This window comes from Oryx dammah, unplaced genomic scaffold (assembly GCF_014754425.2).
Source record: "Oryx dammah isolate SB20612 unplaced genomic scaffold, SCBI_Odam_1.1 HiC_scaffold_6, whole genome shotgun sequence".
Taxonomy (NCBI): Eukaryota; Metazoa; Chordata; class Mammalia; order Artiodactyla; family Bovidae; genus Oryx; species Oryx dammah.
This window is the reverse complement of record NW_024070190.1, coordinates 30,214,849-30,239,895: the sequence shown is the minus strand read 5'-3', so window position 1 is coordinate 30,239,895 and position 25,047 is coordinate 30,214,849. Positions and strand designations below refer to the sequence as shown.

At 39.8% G+C, this 25,047-nt stretch overlaps 1 protein-coding gene and 1 pseudogene across 15 annotated transcripts in view; one reads left to right on the top strand and one right to left on the bottom strand.

Annotated features, from left to right (window-relative positions):
- The window catches only part of USP54 (ubiquitin specific peptidase 54), a 127,799-nt gene that overhangs the window by 88,789 nt on the left and 13,963 nt on the right, over window positions 1-25,047 (bottom strand). The window contains exon 1 of one of the 15 annotated variants that reach the window (XM_040242383.1): window positions 10,838-11,224. The exons of the other annotated variants lie outside the window; for them this stretch is intronic. The gene's annotated coding sequence lies outside the window, so the exon portion shown is untranslated. Of the gene's footprint in view, window positions 1-10,837; window positions 11,225-25,047 lie in introns of those variants that run through there. 15 annotated transcript variants of the gene reach the window in all.
- Window positions 12,524-24,059, top strand: LOC120865137 (annotated as a pseudogene).

The window sequence follows — 25,047 nt, the reverse complement described above, 5'->3', positions numbered from 1 at the left end:
ATTTTAGTTCATTAAATACTTACTGAGCATCAATTATAGGCTTCCCTCATAGCTCAGTTGGTAAAGAATCAGCCTGCAATTTTGGAGAGCCCGGTTCAATTCCTGGGTCGAGAAGACCCCCTGGAGAAGGGATAGGCTACCCACTCCACCATTCATGGGCTTTGCTTGCAGCTCAGCTGGTAAAGAATCCATTTACAATTCTGGAGACCTAGGTTCAATCCCTGGGTTGGGAAGATCCCCTGGAAAAGGGAAAGGCTACCCGCTCCAGTATTCTGGCCTGGAAAATTCCAAGCCAGATATAGTGCTGTTAGAAATGCAAATATGACTAAAATCAGAGGACCTTCTAAATGATCACTGTCTAATGAGAGAAAAAAAGAACTATAACCTTGGAAAGTAATATCTGAACTGGGTTTTAATATAGTTGTATAATAAGAATCTAATTTTTGTCTCTGGTTCTTGACAGGGAAGCTTCTAAACCTTCAGAATTTCTCAAATGATATGAGTACCTCTGTTATTCGTGTTGGGCCCTTCCAGTCACACTGAATTAACACTAACCAGGGGACTCATAGTGGGCCCCTTGACAGTTTCAGGATAGGGACTGGCAGTACTGGAAAGCCCAAGTACTGTGTGGTTAGAAGGTTGGGGCTTTGAGTCACATAATCTCAGACAGACCTCTGGGAAATAGAGGGGGAGGCTGGAGACTGAGTTCAATCACACAGGCCAATGATTCAATCAATCATATTTACATAACGGAGTCCCAGTAAAAACTCCGAACACTGAGTTGGTGAACTTCCCTGGTTGATAACACTCATCCATGTGTGAGAAGGGTGACACATCCTGCAGGTACAGAAGCTTTGCTTTGGGGATCCTCCCAGACTTATCCTATGTATCTCTTCCTTTTGCTGGTTCAAATTTGTAACTTTTCACTATAATAAAACTGTAATCAGGAATGCCCTGGTGGTCTAGTGGTTAGGACTCAGCTCTTTCACTGCCAGAGCCCAGGATCAATCCCTAGTTGGGGAACTAAGATCTTACAAGCTGCATGGCACAGCCAGTACAAAAACAAACTGTAATCATAAATACAGCATTTTCATGAGTTCTGTGAGTTGCTCCACCAAATGATCAAACCTGAGAGAATCAGGGGAACTCTTGAATTTATAGCTGATTGATCAGAGATGCAGGTATCCTGGAGACTCCTAAACTTGCACTTGGAGTCCAAAGTTCAGATAGTCTTATGAGAAACTGTGCCCTTAACATGAGAACGTTAAGCTAACTCTGGTTAGTTAATGTCAGAACTGTATTGCAAATACCCAAGAGGAATTCACTTAAAATAAGAATTTACAAAGTTATTCATCACAAAGGATAGCACACATCAATACAATGGAACATGAATCAACCATGAAAAAATTATGTTGTAGATAAATATTTATTGAAATGGAGATATAATCACCATTCTTTTTATCTCCAGCTCCAATCTCTTCCCCTGAGGTCAAGACTTGTATGTTCAGCTTCCTACTGAACATTACCCCCTAGACGTCTACTAGGTATTTCAAACCTAACACACCCCAAAGAAAAAAATCTGGACTCTTACCATATATACCCCAATCAGCTTCTCCACAGTCTTCCCTATCATAGTAAAAAGCTCTACCATTCACTCACTTCTTTAGGGCAAAACTGGAGTCATGCTTGACTCCTTTCTTTCCTGACACCTCACTAGTCCATCAGCAAATCTTATTGATGTTACTCTCAAAACTTATCCCTTCTTACCACCTATACTGCTACCATCCTAGACAAAGTCACCTATGTTTATTGCATAGAATACTGCAATAGCCAGTATGCGCTGTCCTTGCTTCCATGACAATCACTTCTTCACACAGCAACCAGAATAATCTTTTTTAAAAAATCAATACTATTATTCCACATAAAACACTTCAATGAGTTCCCATTACGCTCTGAATGAAATCCAGATTTCTAATCTTATTTATTTACTTACTTATTTGGCTGCTTCCAGTCTTAGTTGCAGCATGTGGGATCTTTTGTTATGGTCTGAGGAAGACTCTGTAGTGGCAGCATGTGGGCTTAATTGCTCCTCAGCAAGTGGGATCTTAGATCCCCAATTAGAGATCCAATCAGCATTCCCTGCATTTCAAGGGACTCTTAACCTCTGGACCACCAGGGAAGCCCATGGATCCTGAATCTTAAATCCCTCATGATTTAGTCCCTACTTCTCTCAACATTTTCATCTTTACTGCTCTCTGCCCACCCCATCATTTTTCAGAAAATGACAAGCTAGTTCCCACCTCAAGGCTTTTCCACCGCGAATCTCTCTCCATTGAATGCCCATTCCCCAGCTCTTTGCATAGGCTACTGCTTTGCTTCAATTAGGTCTCTATTTACACGGTACCCTCCTCGGGCTTCCCTGGTGGTTCAGTGATGATAAGCATTCACCTGCTAATTCAGTGGGTTCAATCCCTGGTCTAGAAAGATCCCCAGAGCTAAGCCCGTAGGCCACAACTACTGAGCCCAAACTCTGGAGCCTGTGCACTGCAACAATTGAAGGTTGCACACCCTAGAGTCTGTGTTGTGCAACAAGAGAAGTCAGTGCACCACAACTAGAGACTAGCCTCCACTCACTGCAACTAGAGAAAAGCCCACACGTGGCAACCAAGACCTAGCACAGACAAAAATAAACACAATCTTTAAATGTTAATAATTATATTATATATATTTAAATATAGTTATTACATTTATAATTGTATATAACTATATACTTCATATGTATAAATGATATATATATATATATATAACTGAATGACTTTGCTGGACACCAGAAACACAACATTGTAAATCAATTTATTGAACTATACTTCAGTAAAATTAATTAAAATTGCCAACTACCAATAAAATCAGTATTTACTTTTTAAAAGGGTATTAAATTTAAATAATGAAATAAAATTATCAAACACCTATCTCCTTACCCTGCTTTATTTTTTTTTAATTGCATTTATCACTACCAGGCATTTCCCATTTTCTGCCTTTCCCATTAGAACACAAGCTCCAAAAGGCAGGGACTTTGTTTATCTTACTTGCTACTGTATCTTCAGAGAGTCCCTTGAACAGCAAGATCAAACAAGTCAGTCTTAAAGGAAATCAACCCTGAATACTCATTGGAAGGACTGATGCTGAAGCCAAAGCTCCAATACTCTGGCCACCTGTTGTGAACAGCCGATTATTGGGAAAAGACCCTGATGCTGGGAAAGACGGAAGGTAGAAGGAGAAGGGGGCAGCAGAGGATGAGATGGTTGGATGGCATCACTAATTCAACGGATATGAACGTGGGCAGATTCCAGGAGATGGTGAGGGACAGGGAAGCCTGTAATGCTCAGTCCATGGGGTCACAAAGAGTCAGACACAACTTGGTGACTGAACAACAACAAATCTTCAGAGTCTAGTACATCATGTAGACACGCAGTGGGCACACATAAATAACTTGCTGAATGAACAAATGGTTAGAATGTTAGGTGAAAAGGGCAGGTTATAACAGTATTTTCAAAACTGTTCAGTTTTATACAATTAAGCAAAATGGAAAACAAAAGCTACTACACACACAGAGAGTCAATCCTTATTACATGGATTCCTCATAGGTAAATTTTCCTACTCACTAAAACTCATCTGTAACCTCAAAATCAAGACCTGCAACATTTTCTCAGTCATGCACGGACATGTGAATGCACAGGTGGTGAAAAATCTGAGCTGCCTGATGTGTACATTACCAGTTGAGGTCCACGGCTGGGGAGATATGCAGCCTTCTGGTTTCAGATTTCAAACTATAAACTAGTGTCCTTTTAGTGGCTTATTTAGTGCAATATTTTTCACATTTTTGTGCTTTTGGTCGGTGATTTCACTGTTTAAAATGACTCCCAAGTGTAGTGCAGAAGTGCTGTCTAGCGTTTCTAAGTGCAAGAAGGCTGTGATGTGCCTTCTAGAGAATACATGTGTTAGATAAGGTACATTCAGGCATAAATTACAGTGCTATTTACCATGAGCTCAATGCTAATGAATCAATAATATATATTAAATAATGTGTCTTAACAAAAACACACATAAAACAAGGTTACATATTGATTTAGTTAACAAAAATGCAACCAGCAGCTCAGAGGAATCTAACCCTGTAATTCCCCTAGGAGCAATAATTCAGTATTCATTAATTCAGCATTTGCAGTGATACTATAGAACATAGTAACACAAATAAGGAAAGTGTGTATTTATGTACACAAAATTAACAGGGCACAGAGATTATATATCATTATGTGTGCGAGCTCAGTCATTTCAGTAACGTCCAACTCTTTGCAACCCCATGGACTGTAACCTGCCAGGCTCCTCTGTTCAGGGGATTCTCCAGGCAAGAATACTGAAGTGGGTTGCCATTTCCACCTCCAGAGGATCTTCCTGACCCAGGGATCAAACCCAAGCTTCCTGCATCTTCACTGCAGGCAGATTCTTCACCGCTGAGCCACCAGGGAAGCCCCATATACCATTATTCTGCTGCTGCTGCTGCTAAGTCGCTTCAGTCATGTCCGACTCCGTGCGACCCCATAGACGGCAGCCCACCAGGCTCCCCTGTCCCTGGGATTCTCCAGGCAAGAACACTAGAGTAGGTTGCCATTTCCTTCTCCAATGCATGAAAGTGAAAAGTGAAAGTGAAGTCACTTAGTCGTGTCAGACCCTCAGCGACCCCATGGACTGCAGCCTACCAGGCTCCTCCGTACATGGGATTTTCCGGGCAAGAGTACTGGAGTGGGGTGCCATTGCCGTCTCCAATATACCATTATACCATGGTGTTAATGTAGTTATTACTAGTATAATCTTTGGGTGTGAAGATTATAAGATATTTACTTCTTAATTTTTTCCTTGTTTGTATTTTCTATTTTTTTACAATAAAAAGATTTTTGTTAGAAGAAAAAAACTGAGTTACTGCTATTATTTTAAAATAAGAATTGTATCAGTAAACATTTCATGGTAGCCAAAGGAATATAAAAACAGGATAAGAACAGTAATAATTAATCAATAATTAAAAGTGTAAATTTATAGCTCTCCTCTGAACTTTTTAACCTAGATCTTCTAAATGAAGCCTCATATGTGCAAATACACATGTAATCCTATACACTTCTTCATTAGTGATTAATAAACTACTCAAATACTAACAGTGTGAAACTCACTCGTTTATAATCACAAAATCTTAGAGCAAAAATAATCTTTCGAGAGCATACAGTTAAGTTTCTAACCTAATGCAAGAAACTTTTTTATAATCCTTTTTACAAGCGGTCACCTACCTTCTATCAGAATATGTTCAAGAACAGAAATCACATTATCCTATAAGGCCATACATTTTAATGTCCATCTACTGCTCTTAGTTTAATCTCTGATCAAAAACAGATCTACTATTTCCTCTTTAAGTAAGCCTTTTGGCCTTCCCAGGTGGCGCAACTGGTAAAAAACCCTCCTGCCAACTCAAGAGATATGAGATACAGGTTCAGTCCTGGGTGGAGAAGATCCCCTGAAAAAGGAATTGCAATCCATTCTAATGTTCTTTCCTGGAGAACCCCATGGACAGAGGAGCTGGTGGGCTTCAGAAAGAGTGAGACACGACTGAAGAGACTTATTAGCATGCATGCGTGCAAGCCTTTCAAATTTAGAAGACAAAACTCATGCGTTCCCTTAATCATCTCTTTCCAAGCTAAATACTCTACTACAGCCATGACTCAAAGCAGTATACAACTTTATTCATCCCTTCATATAATCCCCACTCTTAGTCTATGGGCTGGATCTAGTAACTTGCTTCTAATGAACAGAATACAGCAAAGGTGATGGGATGTCGTTTCCAGGATTAGGTTATAGACTCTGGCTTCCATCTTCTTCACTGTCATGGAAGTCAGCTGCCATGTTGTATAAAGATTCCCACAAGGCAAGAAACTGAAGGATGCTTCAGCCAACAAGTTAGTAAAGAACTAAGGTCCTCAATCAATTAACCTGTGAGCAACTGAATCATGCCACATGAGAGGTAGAACCTGGAATGTGATCCTCCCCCAGTTGAATCTTCACATGAAATCAAAGCCCCTGTTAACAACTTGATGAAAGCCTATGAGAGATACACCTTGATACCTGACTCACAGAAACAGAGATAACAAATATGTGTTGTTTTAAGTTGCAAAATTTTGAAGTAATTTGTTATGCAGCAATAGATAACTAGCAATTTCACTTCTCATTGTAGCCTAGGAAAATTCCCATACATGTATCTTTTCTTAAATAGAGGAAAACTGAAACAATTTAAATGTTCATCAAAGGAGAATGGATAAATACAATGTGATATAGTCTTAAGATTTAATGCTATATATCATTTTTAAAATGGAATATACAAGGTAGATTTCTAAGGGGGAAAAAAGACTGAAAACTTATTTACTGAATTTGAATGAATGGAGTCAAGTTTTAGATCCTATCTACAAGTCTTAGCCTGCCAGCACAATCGTGTCTGACTCTTTGTGACCCCGTGGTCTATAGCCTACCAGGTTCCTCAGTCCATGGATTTTTCAGGCAAGAATACTGGAGTGGGTTGCCATTTCCTTTTGCAGGAGATCTTCCCAACCCAGGGACTGAACCTGGGTCTCCCGCATTATAGGCAGACACTTTACCATCTGAGCCACCAGGGAAGTCCTCTACGAGTCTTGGAATGAGATAACAATGATCAGAACTTTGAAAACCAATCAAATGGAAAAAGCAAGGCAGGGCTTCCCTGGTAGCGCAGTGGATAAGAATCCGCCTGGCAATGCACGGGACACGGGTTCGATCCCTGTCCAGGAAGAGTCTACATACTGCAGAGCAACTAAGCTCATGTACCACAACTGCTGAGACCACACTCTAGAGCCCTCCAGGCCCAACTGCTGAGCCTGTGCTCAGAAACAGAGAAGTCACTGCAATGAGGAGCCCACGCTTCACAACTATAGAGAAGCCCCTGCTCGCTGCAACTGGACAAAGCAATGAAGACCCAGTGCAGTCAAAAAGAAAAACAAAAAAGCAAGGCCATTATGTCTAAGGAAAATTAAAAGCCATGTAAGGAAAAAATTATCATGAGAGTATGTAGCCCAGGTTCAATATCTGTATAATATAAACAACAATGATTTCACCACAAAATATGTAACTATGTTAAAAATATAAGGGAGAAGACATCTATGTGTTTAAAAGTGCCAACACCTCATGTCCCTCATATTAAACATTTTTTATAGATTTAATAGCTTTTAAAAGTAATTGCTATAAGTATACTATTACAAATATTTAAGACAGCTGATTGTGGTTGCCACTGTGAGAGGGGATAACTGCTATTCTTCTATGCACATAAACTATTCAAATTTTTTAAACTATGAGCATAGGTTGCTGCTGCTGCTGCTGCTAAGTTGGTTCAGTCGTGTCCGACTCTGTGCGACCCCATAGATGGCAGCCCACCAGGCTCCCCGTCCCTGGGATTCTCCAGGCAAGAACACTGGAGTGGGTTGCCATTTCCTTCTCCAATGCATGAAAGTGAAAAGTGAAAGTGAAGTTGCTCAGTTGTGTCCGACTCTTCATGACCCCATGGACTGCAGCTTACCGGGCTCCTCCGCCCATGGGATTTTCCAGGCAAGAGTACTGGAGTGGGGTGCCATTGCCTTCTCCAATGAACAGAGGTTACTTTGATAAAAATAAGATAAACTTCCTTGTAGGGAGAAAGAGGAAAAGGGCCTTGGTTTTATCTCTATTGTTTTATTTCTATGAAGGAAAGAAGAAAAATAAATGTTAATAGTAGTTAATTCTGAAAGGTGGGAACGTGGTATTATATATTTTTTCCATTTTAAATGGCATAAAATTTAAATAACTGTTTTAAATTATTTTATAATTTCTCAATACCTAAATCCCAACAGTTTCCTACATAAATGGAATTCAGACCATTTTTGGTCTAGTCTGCCTTCCTTAAAATGCTCTCAACTTTGTCAGTGTACACTTAAACCAATATGCAAAATGTGTTTCCAAACTAGTACAAAAATATATTGAAACCAATAGTTTTGTGACCTGAATAAACTTGTAACATAGCTAATGGCGTTTTAGCAGCCATATTACCTAGGCAATTACCGCTACATTTGTGATTAACCAAAATTCCCAGTTATTTTTCACATGAACCACTGCCCAACCAGCTCTTCCTCATCCTGTTACTGTGCATTTGAAGTTTTGAATTTAAACACAGGACTTATACCTGCTAAATTTAATTTCAGTTTGACCCCATGATTTCATGTTATGGGCATAATTTTTCAAGCTATATGCATCATCTGTCAAATTAACTATTCCTGCATCTTTGCAATACTTACATATCTGATTAACATGTTTTAAAATTTTTTTTGCTCTATCCAAGGTCCAAAGAAAATTCACCAGAGACTTTTCCTGGTGAAATCAAGAGTCTAAGTGGGTACAGTTATTCAGTCTTTCTACACATTCATTTAGTCAATCAACCAAACCATATTTTACTATATAACAGCTGCAAATGTATCATGAAAGACTGGAAAACTGGCATTATGACTATAACTAGAACAATCTCTTGATCTAATAACCTAGTGGTTCTAAAGAGAAGTAACAGAATTTAAGAATAGAAATAAGAAGAAATTATTTATAATAATCAAACCTATACTAAATCTTTTTGGTTAATACTCCGTATCATCTGTTTGATCACTTATGTAATTTTTCTGGATTAACATTAATTTTACAGGTCTTCAATTTTCCAACTACTTTCCTTTTTTCCTTGGATATCAGGATGGTTGTCTCTTTCTGGTCTTTATGATTTCTCAAAGATTAACAACGCTGACTCTGAAATCATCAGCCAGTTAATTCAGTAATCTGAAACTCAACTGAGCCTTAAAATTTTAATTCACTTTAAAATGATTATTCTTACTTACTATCCTGGGCTAGTTTCTAGTTTAGAATTTGCTATATACTTTCCAGTTTGAAAACTACTGTCCTTGCTGTTAATAATAATTTATACAGTACTTCTCTTTAAAAGACATTTAGAATTTCTCACCACCCTTATGGCAGAAAGTGAAGAAGAACTAAAGAGCCTCTTGATGAAAGTATAAGAGGAGAGTGAAAAAGCTGGCTTAAAACTCAACATTCAGAAAGCTAAGATCATGGCATCTGGTCCCATCACTTCATGGAAAATAGATGGGGAAACAGTGACAGACTATTTGGGGGGCTCCAAAATCACTGCCGATGGTGACTGCAGCCATGAAATTAAAAGACGCTTGCTCTTTGGAAGAAAAGTTATGACCAACCTAGAGAGCATATTAAAAAGCAGAGACATTACTTTTCCAAGAAAGGTCCATCTAGTCAAAGCTATGGTTTTTCCAGTGGTCATATATGGATGTGAGAGTTAGACTATAAAGAAAGCTGAGTGCCGAAGAATTGAGGCTTTTGAACTGGGTGTTGGCAAAGACTCTTGAGAGTCCCTTGGACTGCAAGGAGATCCAACCAGTCCATCCTAAAGGAAATCAGTCCTGAATATTCATTGGAAGAACTGATGCTGAAGCTGAAACTCCAGTACTTTGGCCATCTGATGCGAAGAACTGACTCACTGGAAAAGACCCTGATGCTGGGAAAGATTGAAGGCAGGAGAAGGGAACAACAGAGGATGAGACGGTTGGATGGCATCACTGACTCAATGGACATGAGTTGAGTAAACTCCGGGAGTTGGTGATGGACAGGGAGGCCTGGCGTGCTGAAGTCCATGGGGTTGCAAAGAGTCGAAAATGACTGAGTGACTGAACTGAACTGAACTGATACCGTACTTTTAAAAGACATTTAGAATTTCTCAAAAACCCTTTAAATAGGTTGTAAAGAAATTAGTATACCATTATCCTATTCTATATATAGGGGAATTGAAGTACAGAGAAATTTAAATTATTTACCCAAGGTCAAAGAGCTACAATGAATGAAAATCTATTGCAGTCTATCTAGGGCTCTTTTTCATAAAGCTATGTAGCTCTCTAACACAAAACTACTTAAGACAGCAGACAAAACTTCTTGCTTAAAAACTGATTTTTCAGTTACTGGTTGACAAGAGTTAAGGAGCAGGTGGGTGTAGAGGAAGTGGGTGCAGCTGTAAAAGGGAAATATGATGTTTCCTATGGTGGTGAAAATATTCTGCACCTTCACTGTATCAATGTCAGTATGCTGGTTGTGATTCTGCCCTACAGTTTTTCAAGATGTTACCACTGGGGGAAACTGGGTAAAGAATGTATCACCCCTAATTCTGAGTGAATTTTGAGAAATATCTCAAAAGAAAAAAAGTTTAAGAAAAACTAATTAATAATTGATATTTCTCTTTTAAGCCAACTTAATTTTAAAGAAGCTTACTTAAACTGAATAGGTAAATTAAAACAAAAAGTAAAACAGAATCAGGCATAGAGCTCTGAAAGTAAGCAGAGTGGACTAAAAAGCGAAGTAAGTCCCACCAACTAAAGCTTTAAAAAAGCCATAATGATCTTTGTTAATTAAAAGGGAGCCCTCAAGATTTTTATTTCCTAAGGAAGGAAAATAAAACAAGACAGTCCAGGAAATAAATTATTAAATCACCTCAAAAAGAATCACTAGAATAAAGCTAGAACCACCAAAGCTTTCCTCAACCCATGATACACTTTACTGCTGTAATCCTCGACTTAGAGAAAAAACAAATGTGCACGTGTGGCACCTTCACCTTGACATTCACAACCACACATTTCCAAAGAGTCCCAAAACTGATTCTTTTTTTTTTTTTTTTGCTACTTACAAAGTGGCTAAAGCTTCAACCATTTCCTGATTCTCCCAGCTGCAGGACTTGCAATTAGGAAAACATTCACTCAGCATCTAGAGCAGGTCTGATTGGAAGAATGAGCTCATCCCTTCAGATGTGCACCTGATCCTCAGGAAGCTGCTCCTCCTCCAGCCAGCAGGTCTTTGTATGTTTAAAGGGACACTCTCACCTGTGTAACCACTTGGCCAGAGCCAGAACAACTCCTTCCCTGGACACGCCTACTGTCGTGCAATCGTTTCCTGCTCCGGCCACCTCACACAGCCATTACATTTAGGCAGTCGTGGCAGAACTAGCAGTTGCTGCTGCTCTCTCTCATTATGGCCTCCCTAGAGAAGAACCTTATTTTCACTTTACAATGGAGGTCAGGTTCTTCACTACGATCCTGTGAACATCACACTATTTGTTTCAACAGGTCCTTGACCAGAGTCAGACCTGACAAGAATCACTCCTCTTTTTCAGAACTTACAACTCATTTTTTAAACTAGGAATGTAACGCTTGTACGTCTCTTATTCTGCTTGTCCTTCCTACAAGTCTCAATTAACAGAGGCAGCTAAATGGACTGTATGCAGTTATAGCTAAATGCTCCAAATTCAATTTTGCCCCTCAGTTTCACTACCTCTAAGAAAACATTCACTTTGCCATAGCTGGCTATTTACTAGCAAAGCAAATAATAATCCTAACTCAAAAAAGTGTAGAACTCATGTCAAAATGATGTAATAGTGGTATTTTAATTATTTTCAATCAAAAGTACGTGGGTACCAAATAGTCATTCAAAAAATATGTCTGTGCACCTGTTACATAAAACTATTTAACAGCATGCCAAACTGGGCTTTCAACTTAAAAAAAGAAATCTAAGAATTAACCCTTCTCATCTCAGCATTCCAAGGACTTCTGCAGTATTCTCTGTCATGGTAAGCTTCTAATACACTAAGAGGCTGATGTTGGAATATAAATTAGTCAGCAAAATATCAAATTCACTACTGGTTACTTTTGAGAGATGACAAGGGGTTTGTGATCAAGAAGGGAAAACCCAGGGGCCTTCAACTTATTTAGTAATATTTAATTTGCTGGATAGTAGACACAATGATACTTACTGTATTATTCTTTTTAACGGTCTTAAGTAATAAATAATAAAATATTTTAAAACAGAGAAATTCTGAGCATCAAAAGACATAGAAGGGTGAAAGGCAACCCACACAATGGGAGAAAATATCTGCAAATCATTTATCTGATATGGAGCTAATATCTAGACTATATAAAGAACTCCTTAAAACTTAACAACAGTCCATTTAAAAGGGTACAAAGGATTCAAATAGACATTGCTCCAAAGAAGATATACAAATGGCGAATAAGCACGTGAAAAGATGCTCAAAATCATGAGTCTTTAGGAAAATGCAAAGCACAAAAACAATGAAAATCAAAAACACTCATTAGGATGGCTATGATCAAAAAAAAAAAAAAAAAGAACTATCATACAATCCAGCAATTCTACTTGTGGACATCAAGAGATGGGAACTGCTAGTGGGAATATACAATGGTGCAGCCACTGTAGACAATGGTGTGGCAATTTCTCAAAAAAAAAAAAAAAAAATGGAACTATCATACAATCCAGCAATTCCACTTCTGGGTATCCAAAAGAATCAAGAGAAGTGCCCAAGAGGATGAAAGGCCTTGAACTCACCTCCACCAATGGGTACATCAAAATCACAATTATATATAGAGGAAATACTGATGAGAAAAACTGGAAGACCAGCAGAAAGATTTCTTCTACAGCTAAAGATATAAAGAAGAAAAGATGGGTAGGAGGGGTGGTTATATGGTGTAGTCAAGACTCACATCCCCAGGAAGGCAATTACAATTGCCTAAATGGGAAGACAATTACAATTGCCATGGTTCTCCTCAAGGAATGAGGAGTCTGTGCCTCACATCCAGGTTCCTAGCCCTGGTTCCTGCACCAGGACAACAAGCCCCACAACATTTGGCTTTGAAAGCCAGTGGGACTTACATCTGGGAGAGACAGCAGGCTGTGGGAGCCCTTTACGTGTGGGATCCCACTCTTAAAGGGCACACACAAAATTTCACACACTCTGGGACTCAGAGCAGAAGCAGTAATTTATAAAGAGCCTGGGTCAAAACCCACTGATGGTCTTGGAGAGTCTCCTGGAGAGGCAAGAGGTAACGGGAGCTCATTCTAGGGACAAAGACACTGGCAGAAGCCATTCTGAGGCACGTGTCCCAACATGTGGACACTGGTGCTGACAAATGCCAATTTGGAATCCTGCCTTTAGCTAATTAATCCTGGAACCCAGCCCCACCTGCCAGCTTATCCGCACCAGTACTGGCATACCTTAGGTCAAGCAGCTAGCCAAGCAGGGACATAGCCCCAACCACCAGCAGGCTAGCCAGAGACTCTGGGACACAGCCTCGCCCACCAATGGGCAGGCACCAGCCCAGGAATCCAATACCAGTAGGCTGACACCAGCTTCAAGATACCCAGGACCCCACACACAGTCATATCAGAAACCTGCCCCCACCCATCAGTGGGCTGGCACTAAGCCCACGACCCCTGGGGCCCTGACCCTACCCACTAGCAGGCCAACACTAGATCCAGGACTCCCTGCTATGCAACCACCCACCCTAGAATATAGCTCTGCCCATCAGGGTGCCAATACTAGCCCCAGGACCCCTGGAGCCCCCCAGCCAACCCCCTCATGACCCGTCCCTACCCACCAGCAGCTGATAGCCTCTGCACAAGTCAGGGCCTGGCAATCAACTAGACAGGTGGCCAGTGACACCTACCAGACCACTCACAGTAATACAGCCTACCGCAACAGAAGGATCCACATACATACCAGAGGTAAGTACACTGCTGTCATAGGACACCTCCTAACAAAGACCACTTCTCTAAGAGCAGGAAAGAAACCAATCCACCAAATATATGAAAATAAAAACAGCAAATCAGGCAAAATGAGGTGACAGAAGAATATGCTCCAAATAAAGGAACAAGATTAAATCTCCAGAAGAACTAACTGAGTGGAGACAAGCAATATACTCAATAAAGAGTTCAAGATAATGATGGTAAAGATGTTCAAGGAACTCAGGAGAAGACTGGATGAAGAGTGTCAGAAGTTAGAGGTTTTTAACACAGAGTTGGAGAGTATAAAAAAGAACCAAATAAGAGTTGAAAAATACAGTAAATGAAATAAAAAAATACACTAGAAGGCAGCAACAGTAGATTAGATGATTCAGAGGGATGGATCAGCAAGCTGGAAGACAGAGTAGTGAAAATCACTCAAGCTAAAAAGAAAAAAAAAAAAAGAAATGAAGACAGCTTGAAAGACCTCTCAGTCAATATCAAGCATGCTAACATTCACACTGTAGGGGTCCCAGAAGCAAAAGTGGGAAAAAAGAGGCACAGAACATATTTCAAGATATAATACCAGAAAACTTACCTAACCTGGAAAAGAAAACAAACATTCAGGCCCAGAAAACAGAGAGATCCCAAAAGGATCAATCCAAAGAGGATGACAAGGAAATACACTGTAATTAAAATGGCAAAAACTAAAGATAAAGAAGAGAGAATATTAAAAATAAGCAATGTAAAAGCAAAAAGTTACAGATGAACTCCCATAAGGTTGCTCAGCAGAATTCGGTAAGGCCAGAGGGAGTGGCACAATACATTTAAAATGATGAAATGGAAAAGCCTATAACCAAGAATACTTTACCTCCCAAGGCTTTCATTCAGATTTGATAGAGAAATATGAAGTTTTACTGACAAGCAAAAGCTAGCTAAGAGTTCAGCACCACCAAACCAGCATTATAGAAACATTTGGCATGGTTAAAAACCCACCTTCCAATGCAGGGGATGTGGGTTCACTCCCTAGTCAGAGAACCAAGATTCCACATGCTGCAAGACAATTACACCTGCACGCCACAACTACTGAGCCCCTGCACCACAACTAGAGAGAAACTCATGTGACGCAACCGGAGAAGCCCGCTCTGCAACCTAGAGCCCACACGCCACACTGAAGATCCCACGTACCAAACAAAGACCCAATGCGGTCATATAAATAAATTTTTAAAAAATGTTTCTTAAAGAAATGTTCAGGTAACCTCTCTAAGTAAAAGGAAAATCCACAACTAGAAATACATATAAAAGGGGCTTCCCCGGTGGCTCAGTGGTAAAGAATCTGCTGGCCAACACAGGAAAAATGGGTTCAACCCCGGATTTGGGAATCCCACAACTAATGAAGCCCACGTGCCCTGGAGCCCACACTCTGTGACAAGAGAAGCCACCACAATAAGAAGCTTGTGCACTGCAACTAGAGAGTAATCCCTGCTAGATGCGACTAGAGAAAAACCCAGGCAGCAGTGAAGACCTAGCACAATCAAAAATAAATAAATAAAAATTTAAAAAAGAAAATTACAAGAGGCAGAATCTCATTGGTAAGTGTAATAAACCAACCATATATAAAGTTAATAGGAAAGTTAAAAGACAAAAATCTTCTATATCCACAGTAAGTAGTTAAGGTAAACACACTGATGTAATAGAATATGACTTCAAAACCAGCAAACATGGGTTGGAGGGAGAGTAAAAATGCAGGGTTGTTAAAATGCATTTGAACTTAAGAGATCAGCAACTTAAAATAATCACACACACACACACACACACACACACACGGTTGTTGTTTAGAAGCTAAGTCATCTCCAGCTTTTTTTGTAATCCCATGAACTGTAGCTCCCTAGGCTCCTCTGTCCATAAGACTTCCCAGGCAGGAATACTGGAGTGGGTTGCCATTTCCTTCTCCAGGGACCTTCTTGACCCAGGGATCAAACCCATGTCTTCTACACTGGCAGGTGGATTCTTTACCATTGAGCCAGCAGGGAAGCCCATACAGACATATAACTGTGTAAAAACTTCATGGTAACCATAAACCAAAACTCTGTAATAAACAAACACACTGTAATAAAGAGAAAGGGATTCAAACAGAACTCTAAAGATAGCCATCAAATGAAAATGTAAAAGGTCAAAAGGATGGTTTCATTTACATTTGGAATCTAAAAAACAAAACAAATTAATAAACAAAACATAATTATAGATACAGAGAACAAATAAGTGATTTCCAGAGGGAAGAGGAGTTGGGGGAGGAAAGAGATAGGTAAGGGAGATAAAGAGGTACAAACTTTCAGCTGTAAAATAAATGAGTCTCTGGTATGAAATGTACAATCTGGGGACTATATTCAATAATTAAGAAATATCTTTGTATGGTGATATATCGTAAGTAGACAGCATGGTGATCATTTTGAAATATATAGAAATATTAAATCACTATGATGGGTAACTGGAACTAACATAGTGTTGTAGGCCAACTGTACCTTAGAAACAAACAAACTCATAGAAAAAGAGGTCGACTTTGTGGTTACCAAGGCAGGAAGGGGAAGGAGGGAGAACTGGATGAAAGTAATAAAAAAGTACAGATTTTTAGCTATAAGATAATTAAGTACTAGTGATGTAATATACAACATGAAAATTTTAATTAATGATGTTTTATGTTATGTATGAAAGTTGTAAGAGAGCAAATCTTGAGAATTCTCAAGGAAAACTTTTTTTCTATTTCTTTAATTTTGTGTCTACATGAGGTGATGAAAGTGAAAGTGTTAGTCACTCAGTTGTGTTTGACTCTTTGGACCGCAGCCCTCCAGGCTCCTCTGTCCATGGGATTTTCCAGGCAAGAAATACTGGAGTAGTTGTCATTTCCTTCTCCAAGTGATCTTCCTAACCCAGGGATCAAACCCGGGTCTCCTGCATTGCAGGCTGATTCTTTACCATGCGAGCCACCAGGGAAGCCCAAACCAAACATGAGACGATGGGTGTTCACTAAACTCACTGTAATAATCATTTCATGACGTACATAAATCAAATCATTATGCTGTCCACCTTAAACTTACACAGTGCTGTACATCAATTATATCTCAATAAAACTGAAGAAAAAAAGAAACAAAAGCAAGGTCTCAGAGAGACCACTGTACACCCATATTCACAGCAGCATTATTCACAACAGCCAGAAGATGGAAGCAAACCAAGTGAACCAATAAGCAAAATGTGAAATATACATACAGTGGAATATTACTCAGCCTTGAAAAGGAACAAAATTCTGATACATGCTACAATACATATGGACCTTATGCTAAGCAAAATAAGCTATGCACAAAAGAACGAATACTCTATAATTTATTTACGTTAGGTACATAGAAGAGTCAAATTTAGAAACAAAAAGTAGAATTGTGGTTGCCAAGCACCGTGGGAAGGGAGAAATAGGGAGGAGTTGTTTAATGGGTATTGAGTTTCAGTTTTGCAAGATAAGAAGAGTTCTAGAGATTGGTTGCACAACAACGTGCATATGTTTAGAACTACTGTACACTCATAAAATGTTAAGGTGATAAATTCTTCTTTGTGTATTTTACCACAAATAAAGAGAGAGAGAACTAATCAAAATAGATCTTAACCTTCTAAATATATTGAATTCAAACAGTCTGCTGCTTTTCTCTTCTTTCAAAAATTAATTCAAGCTTTATTGGTGATCTCTGTCAAAAAAAACTGATGCACCATAGACAATAAACAAATTTATTGCTTTGATCAATTTCATACAACTGAAGAACCTAATATATTGGGGGGTAGCTAATGTACACGTGAAGAAATAGAAAGTATAGACACACCTCATTTAATTGAGCTTCACTTTTTTTTAACAGTATTTTATTTCTTTATTATTTTGGCTATGCTGGTTTTCACTTTTCTCTAGTCTCAGTGAGCAAGGCCTACCCTCTAGTTGTGGCACACAGGCTTTTCATTACAGTGGCATCTCCTGTTGCAGAGCATGGGCTGTAGGGCACGCAGGTTTCAGTAGCTGTGGCATGTGGGTTCATTAGTTGCAGTTCCAGGCTCTAGAATACAGGCTAATAGTTGTGGCCCAGGGGCTTAGTTGCTTCATGGCATGTGGGATCTTCCCAAATTAGGAATCAAACCCATGTCTCCCGCACTGGCAGGTGAATTCATTACCACTGAGACACCAGGGAAGTCCCCATTTTTTTCATTATTATACTTGTTATGGCAGTCTCTGATCGGCAATCTCTGCTGTTAATATTATTTGGGGGCATCACAAATCGTGCCCGTGTAACACAACAAATTTCATAAATGTTGCTCTGTTCTGAGCAATCCACCAACCAGCTGTTTCCCCATCTCCCTCTTCTAAAGCTTCCCTATTCCCTGAGACATAACAATATTGAAATTAAAAACCCTACACTGGCCTCTAAATGTTCAAATGAAAGGAAGAGTCACATGTCTCTCACTTTAAGTCAGAAGCTAGAAATGATTAAGCTTAGTGAGGAAGGAATGTCAAGAGCCAAGGCAAGCTGAAAGCTATGTCTTATGCAGGAAACAGTTGGCCAAGTTGTTAATGCAAAGGAAAAGTTCCTGAAGGAAATTAAAAGTGCTACTCCAGTGACACATGAATGATAAGAAAGTGAAACAGCCTTACTGCTGATATGGAGAAAGTGTTTGTGGTCTGGGTAGAAGATCAAACCAGCCACAACATTCTCTTAAACCAAAACTTATGCCAGAGCAAGGTCCTAACTCTACTCTATTCTGTGAAGGCCAAGAGAAGTAAGGAAGCTGCAGAAGAAAAGTTTGAAGCTAACAGAGGTTGGTTCACGAGGTTTAAGGAAAGAAGTCATCTCCGTAACATAGAAACACAAGGTGAAGTAGCAAGTGCTGATGTAGAAGGTACAGCAAGTTATTCAGAAGAAGTGGCTAAGATAATTAATAAAGGTGGCTATACTAAACAGCAGATTTTCAATGTAGACAAAATAGCCTACTATTAGAAGAAAATGACATCTAGGACTTTCATAGCTGGAGAGAAGTCAAAGTCCAGCTTCAAAACACAGCCTGACTCTCTTGTTAGGGGCTAATGCTGTTATCAAACCAAATTCAACCTGTCTAACAGACATCAAAGCCAATCTAATGACACCAAGCTGTGGTGAAGAAAAGTACAGCACTTGTTACATGGCACCAAGCAAGAACAGGTAACTCATGCTCAAAAGACCAAAACTCCCTGATGGCTTTCAGGCAAGGGTTTTTAAAGGCAACATTAGAATTGAGGGTTGCAGAGTGCATGATCAGCTTATGGACTTTTTTTCTGATTGGTCGACGATGAGGTAACAGGATGACATTTTAGAAATTTTAATCATCAACTTTCTGGTTCCAACCAATCTAGGATCTGTGAAAAATTCTTAAAAAGATGGGACTACCAGACAACCTTACCTGCGTCCTGAGAAATCTGTATGCAGGTCAGAAAGCAACAGTTAGAATTGGACATGGAACAACAGATTGGTTCCAAATTGGGAAAGGAGGATGTCAAGGCTTTATATTGTCACCCTGCTTATTTAACTTATATGCAGAGTACACTGTGCGAAATACCGGGCAGAATGAAGCACAAGCTGAAATCACCATTACCGGTAGAAATACCAATAACCTCAGATACACAGATGACACCACTCTTATGGCAGAAAGCAAAGAAGAACTAAACAGCCTATTGATGAAAGTGAAAAAGGAGTGAAAAAGCTGGCTTAAAACTCTCAACATTCAAAAAAACTAAGATCATGGCATCCGGTCTCATCACTTCATGGCAAATAGATGGGGAAACAGTGGAAATAGTGACAGACTTTATTTTCTTGGGCTCCAAAATCACCGCAGGTGGTGACTACAGCCATAAAATCAAAAGACACTTCCTCCCTGGAAGAAAAGCTGTGACAAACCTAGACAGCATATTAAAAAGCAGAGACATTACTTTGCCAACAGAGGTCCATCTAGTCAAAGCTATGGTTTTTCCAGTAGTCATGTACAGATGTGAGAGTTGGACTATAAAGAAAGCTGAGGGACGAAGAATTGATGCTTTTGAACTGTGGTGATGGAGAAGACTCTTGAGAGTCCCTTGAACTGCAAGGAGATCAAATCAGTCAATCCTGAAGGAAATCAGTCCTGAATATTCATTGGAAGGACTGATGCTGAAGCTGAAACTCCAATACTTTGGCCACCTGATGTGAAGAGCTGACTCATTGGGAAAGGCCCTGATGCTGGGAAAGACTGAGGGCAGGAGAAGAAGGGGACGACAGAGGATGAGATGGTTGAATGGCGTCACCGACTCGACGGACATCAGTTTGAGCAAGGTCTGGGAGCTGGTGATGTACAGGTAAGCCTGGTGTGCTACAGTCCATGGGGTTGCAAAGAGTCAGACATGACTGAGCAACAGAACTGAACTGAATCTAAGGTCTAGTGCTTATGGTTAGTATACAGTCACCATCCTACATCCGGGTGGGGATTTTAGTTTCTGCAGAACAACTCAAAGATATGTGTCATATTGTTACGTAAATCCCTTCAGGAGGAACTAAGAGTCTTGTGATTCTGTTTTATCACTGAACTATAGCTTAAGCTATCATTACTTTTTTTGCTTGATTGCTTTTCCTTTGTTTCTGCATTTCCTCACTTCTCTAATGAGTCTGCTCTGTGGAATTCTGCCCCCTAGGGAAGGCCTAGGAGACTAAAACGTTTTCTACGAACAAGAAACAGGGCTTATGGAGGGGCTTTTGTACTTGGTAAGGCCCCAGAGGGTCCTGCTCAGTTTCAATGTGGTCGGTGACTTTAAGTCAAACCAACAATCATTTACTGATTCAAAAATCTTAGGGCCCTTATGAATTATGCTAAGTCTACCCTGTCTGTATTCTATAAATGGAACAACAAATGGACAGAAATGGTAGGGACCTAACAAAGAGAAGATATTAAGAAGAATACAAAGAAGAATTATACAAAAAAGATCTTAATGCCCGGGATAAACACAATGGTGTGATCACTTACCTAGAGCCAGACATCCTGGAGTGCGAAGTCAAGTGGGCCTTAAGAAGCATCACAACAAACAAAGCTAGTGGAGGCGATGGAATTTCAGCTCTTTCAAATCCTGAAAGATGATGCCGTCAAAGTGCTACACTTAATATGTCAGCAAATTTGGAAAACTCAGCAGTGGCCACAAGACTGGAAAAGGTCAATTTTCATTCCAATCCCAAAGAAGGGCAATGCCAAAGAATGTTCAAACTATCACACAATTGCACTCATTTCATATGCTAGCAAGGTAATGCTCAAAATCCTTCAAGCTAGGCTTCAACAGTATGTGAACTGAGAACTGCCAGATGTACAAGCTGGAAGTAAAAAAGGCAGAGGAACCAGAGATCAAATTGTCAACATTTGCTGGAACACAGAAAATGAGTTCCAGAAAAACATCCACTTCTGCTTCACTGACTACACTAAAGCCTTTGACTGTGTGGATCACAACAAACTGTGGAAAATACTTAAAGAGATGGGAATACCAGACCACCTTACCTGTCTCCCGAGAAACCTGCATGCAGGTCAAGAAGTAACACTTAGAACTGGACATGGAACAACGCACTCATTCAAACTTGAGAAAGGAGTACATCAAGGCTGTATATTGTCACCCTGTTTGTTTAACTTATAGCAGAGTACAGCATGCAAAACGCCAGGCTGGATGAAGCGCAAGCTGGAATCAAGATTGCCAGGAAAAATATCAATAACCTCAGATATGCAGATGATACCACTCTTATGGCAGAAAGCAAAGAGGAACCAAAGAGCTTCTTGATGAGGATGCAATAAGAGAGCAAAAAAGCTGGCTTAAAACTCAACATTCAAAAAACTAAGATCACGGCATCTAGTCCCATCACTTCATGGCAAATAGATGGGGAAACAATGGAAACAGTGACAGATTTCATTTTCCTGGGCTTCAACAAAATCACTGTGGATGGCGACAGCAGCCATGAAATTAAAAGATGCTTGCTCCTTGGAAGAAAAGCTAAGACAAACCTAGACAGCATATTGAAAAGCAGAGACATTACTTTGCCAACAAAGGTCCATAATAGTCAAAGCTATGGTTTTTCCAGTAGTCACATACGGACGTGAGAGCCAGATCATAAAGAAGGCTGAGTGCTGAAGAACTGATGCTTTCGAACTGTGGCGTTGGCGAAGACTCTTGAGAGTCCCTTGGACAGCAAGGAGATCAAACCAGTCAATCTTAAAGGAAATCAACCCAAAATATTCATTGGAAGGACTGATGCTGAAGCTGAAGCTCTAATACTTTGGCCACCTGATGCGAAGGGCTGACTCATTGGAAAAGACCCTGACTGGGAAAGATTGAAGGCAGGAGAAGGGGACAACAGAGGATGACATGGGATTATATCACCAACTCAACAGACATGAGTTTGAGCAAACTCCAGATGATGGTAAAAGACAGGGAAGCCTGACGTGTTGCAGTCCATGGAGTCACAAAGAGCTGGACACAACTGAGCAACTGAACAACAGTACTCTGTCTGTACTCTGTAAATGGAACAAGAGAGCCTGGATGACAGCACATCCGTTTACATGGTTTACTGAATGTTTTAAGTCCTGTGTTGAGACCTGTAACTCAGAAAAAAAGATCCTTTGCAAAATATTGCTGTTCACTGACAATGTACCTGGTCAGCTAAGAGTTCTGATGGAGAAAGACCAAATTAATGTTTTCATGCTTGCTAATACAACATCCATTCTGTAGCTCATGGATCAAGGAGAAATTTTGACTTTCAGGTCTTATTAAAACAGGAGGGAAGGAAATAACCTCTAAAAGTATGACACAGCCCTTGAGGATAAGACACAAACTGGTCAGAACCAGCTAGGTCCAAGATGCAGAAGATTTGATTTTCATGAATCTTGAGCCTCATTATATGCTCACTGCAATATTAATACATTAGCATCTAAATGACACACCTACAGTATCATTGGTGTCATGACACTTTGGAGGCTAACCATAAAAGGTCAAAAAGTGAGCAGTGGCCCAATTCCTGGAAATCTCTGCCCCTTCCCCAAAATCCTCCCACTCCTTAAAACTAACCACACACTCTATCTGTGGAGAGTGTTTCTCCTAAGGCCATTCGCACCTTTTGAGATGGATCGTAGTCTGTCTATGGACTGTATATCTAGATAAATCCACTTCCTATCTATCACTCTGTCCCTCTCTGAATTCTTTCTGCAATGAGACATAGAGAACCTGAGCTTCATTAAGTTCTGAAACCAGGCGTGTGATTTCGATTAAAAGACAGTGGAATCAGTCTCAATCTGGGTGTGCAGTTTCATTATTATTTAAGAAACACATTTTGTAAAGCCATAGCTGCCATGCTGCTTGCATTGCTGGTTAAGTGATAGAATTTCTGTCATGTGGGAGGCCCAGGTCTGATTCAGAATGTACTGCACATCCCTTCAGGGCTTCTCCGATGGCTCAGCAGTAAAGAATCCACCTGCAATGCAAGAGATGTAGGAGATGCAGGTTCAGTCTCTGGGTCGGGAAGATCCCCTGGAGGAAGAAGTAGCAACCCACTCCAGTATTCTTGCCTGAGAAATCCCATGGACAGTGGAGCCTAGCAAGCTACAATCCAAAGGGTCGCAAAGAGTCAGACACAACTGAGCTCGCACACACATAGCTGCTATAGATAGTAATTCCTCTAATGGATCTGGACAAAGTCAAGTGAAAACCTTCTGGAAAGCACACCCATCATTCTAAATGCCATTAAGAATATTTGTGAGGAATTCTTCGGTGGTCCAGTGGTTAGAACTCTCATTGCCAAGGGCCTGGGTTCGATCCCTGGTCAGGGAACTAAAATCCCACAAGCCATGAGGTGTGATCAATAATAATAATAATAATATTTGTGATTCATGGGAACAGGTCAAATATCAGGAGTTTGGAAGAGGTTTATTCCAACCTTCATGGATGACTTGGAGGGGTTCACGATAAAACCTGAACAGATAAGGAGTTACTTCTACAGATGAGCAAAGAATGTGGTTTTCTGAGATGGAATCTACTCCTGGTGAACATGCTATGAAGACTGCTGAAATGACAACAAAAGATTTAGAAGACTGCACAAACTTAGTTGATAAAACAGTGGCAGGTTTTGAGAGGGCTGACTCCAATTTTGAAATAAATTCTACTGTGGGTAAAATGCTATCAAAACAGCATTGCATAGTACAGAGAAGTCATTTGTAGAAGGAATAGTCACTTGATATGGCAAAGTTCATTGTTCTCTTATTTTAAGAAGTTATCACTAACGCCCTAAGCTTTAGCAACCATCACCTCGACGGCCTGAAGGCTCACTCTGCAGCAGACTCTCCAACAGCAGAAAGATTACAACTCACTGAAGGCTCAGGTGTTGGTTAGCATTTTTTAGCAATAAAGTATTTTTTAACTAAGATATGTATATTTGGGGGCGTTTCTTGGTGGTCCAGGGTTAGGACTTTCACTGCCATGGTCCTGATTCAATCCCTAGTAAGGGAACTAAGATCCCACAAGCCTGAAAGTACAGTTAAAAGAAGTGTATTTTTTAGATACAATGCTATTTCATACTTAGGAGACTACAGTATACTGTGTATATTTACAGTATATTATACAGTATATCATATAGTAAATTATATTTACTCATATCCAGTGGCATACAAAAATTCAGTTGACCCACTTTATTGCAGTATTCTTTTTATTGTGGTGCTCTGGAACCAAACTGCCTATAAATATCATTACTAAGATTTACTGAAACAAATGAAGATTTAACCTAAGATATGCAGTCCCCAATACTGAGAGCTTAAAAAAGAAATAATTGTTATTATTCATATTTAATACAAAGTTTGAAATCTGCATTAAATTGTATTAGCCCAATTCCTGAGGTTTATTTAGAAAGGGTGGAGATAAGGAAACTATAATTAAAAAACTAAGAGATAATCCTTCAGAGGAAGCATGTGCTTCATAGGGTTATTGTAAAGAATAAATGAATCATTGCATGTAAAGTTTGAGCAGAGTGGCTGGTACATGGTATTGCTCAACAGAAGTTATTGTTGGAGAAAACCTTCTCCATTTTCTCATGTCCCTATTTTTCCCTCTTAAGCCAACACCATCAAAATTAGTTTGACTGTATTTAACACAAACATGTACAAAATTTAAAACATGGGTTTGGGTGGACTTTGGGAGTTGGTGATGGACAGGGAGGCCTGGCGTGCTGTGGTTCATGGGGTTGCAAAGAGTCGGACACAACTGAGCAACTGAACTGAACTGAT